The 1,827-nt window shown below is 40.6% G+C and overlaps 1 non-coding gene across 1 annotated transcript; it reads left to right on the top strand.

Annotated features, from left to right (window-relative positions):
- Positions 1-305: 305 nt before the first annotated feature.
- Positions 306-424, top strand: LOC133375940 (5S ribosomal RNA). Its single transcript, XR_009760351.1, has one exon. It is a non-coding gene; the product is annotated as a 5S ribosomal RNA (ribosomal RNA).
- Positions 425-1,827: the final 1,403 nt, after the last annotated feature.

Below are 1,827 nucleotides of genomic sequence, written 5' to 3'. Positions count from 1 at the left end.
TCTATAGGCAGTTTTGACTAATGCACATATTTTGCAAGCCATTTCTCACCATATAGTGCATTTTTCATATCATTTTCACATATATATTCACTTTCATGCACACTTTCCCCTAATATATGTTTTTGTAAACATTTTTTGGTTGGTGAACTGCATTGCAAAATTTGAGTAAGTTCAAACTTTGAAGGATGGCTGTGTTTCGGTTCTCATATTGTTTCAGAAAGTGAATTTGATAGATTTGGCTTGAAATGCAAACTGAGTCAAAATTCTCACCCATCCCTAGTTTTTAAATATGTGTACATGTGGATGCCTACTACCATACTACCCTGAACATGCCCAATCTCATCTGATCTTGTAAGCTAAGCAGGGTCAGGCCTGGTTAGTACTTGGATGGGAGACCGCCTGGGAATACCGGGTGCCGTAGGCTTAGAGGAAGGCAATGGTAAACCACCCCTGAATACCCTGTGAATATATATATATATATATATATATATAATTCCCTTCCATGACCTTTCCACAAGCTGGCATTTTATCCAATATCCTTTTAGTTAGAGGTGTCATCACAGAGCATATTCTGGGGTTCCAGGCTTCCCCAATATTATTCATATATGAAGCATCAAAAGGTAACGCCTTTAGGATGCATTTCACAGCTGTGCGTATGTGAGGGAGGAGTGGCTGAAAATGAAAGCTGGCGGGTGCTTGTCAGTGCTTGCTGTCCTGAGAGAAGCTGGAGCTTTCCCCGCACAGCATCTTGCAGCTTGAAAGGGGTGGGTTTTGTCTTGCCATTTGGAACAGACGTAATGATAAAGTGAAGTAGGTGATGTGACCACTGTTGTGACAACAAAACTATTAGGGCAGGGTGGGAAATAGCACTTTTTAAACACACATGTTGACTAAAATGATAACTGAGGCAGCAAACACACTAGCAATTTATCACAGAGCGGCCAGGAAATGCTCCAGCTGTCCTTGACAGTCCCTTTGAAAAAGCTGTGCAATCTGGGAAACAAACATGTTTTGATGGAATATGTTGGTGCATTTGGTATGCCATTTATTCTGTATGAAGGCAAGAGAGTTTGTTTTCCTCCAGCTTCTGGTTTACAGGTGGGGATGGCTGATCACCCTCCTCTGCTTCTTGAAAGGTGTTAGTATAACTTTTCAGCTGAGTCGCTAAGTGATTTACAAACGTACCATAAAAACAACTAAAAATATTTTAAAAACAGTACAAAACAACAACGAAAGATAGGTTTAAAAACAATACAAACTCTGACTTAGTTGCTTGAGCCCTTTCCATCCGGCTAGAAATGCTTGTTGAAAAACAAAAATATCTTTAATTGTTTCTGAAAAGTACAAGTAGTGGGTGGTGTATGTCAAAACTCAGCCAGATGGCAGTTTATTCGACTTTCCTGACATTTCCTTACCTGATAATTTGCCCTTTTTATTTGATCTTTCACATGACATAAAAGTCACTTCTGGAAAGCTATAGTGGAAGTCCAGAGCTTGGAAAAGTTAATTTTTTGAACTACAACTCCCATCAGCCCAATCTAGTGGTCATGCTAGCTGGGACTGATGGGAGCTATAGTTCAAAAAAGTAACTTTTCCAAGCTCTGTAGTCTAGCACTCATTTCTGTATTAACTGCTTCCAGAAAAAGAACAGTTTGCAACCCCATTAGCTCAGAAAATTGCGGGAGTAGAGTGATGTAATTTGGGGTGGCGTCGTGGCATACAGTTCTTTCCTGCCATTTCATGGGGGAATCATGGGGGACAGGAGAGCACATGTGCAGAAAGGGTGGGGGAGTAGTGACATGCCCACTTGTAATTCATTGTTGTGTT

The sequence above is a fragment of the Rhineura floridana genome, chromosome 1, assembly GCF_030035675.1.
Source record: "Rhineura floridana isolate rRhiFlo1 chromosome 1, rRhiFlo1.hap2, whole genome shotgun sequence".
Classification (NCBI taxonomy): Eukaryota; Metazoa; Chordata; class Lepidosauria; order Squamata; family Rhineuridae; genus Rhineura; species Rhineura floridana.
This window is presented reverse-complemented; position numbering and strand designations above follow the sequence as displayed.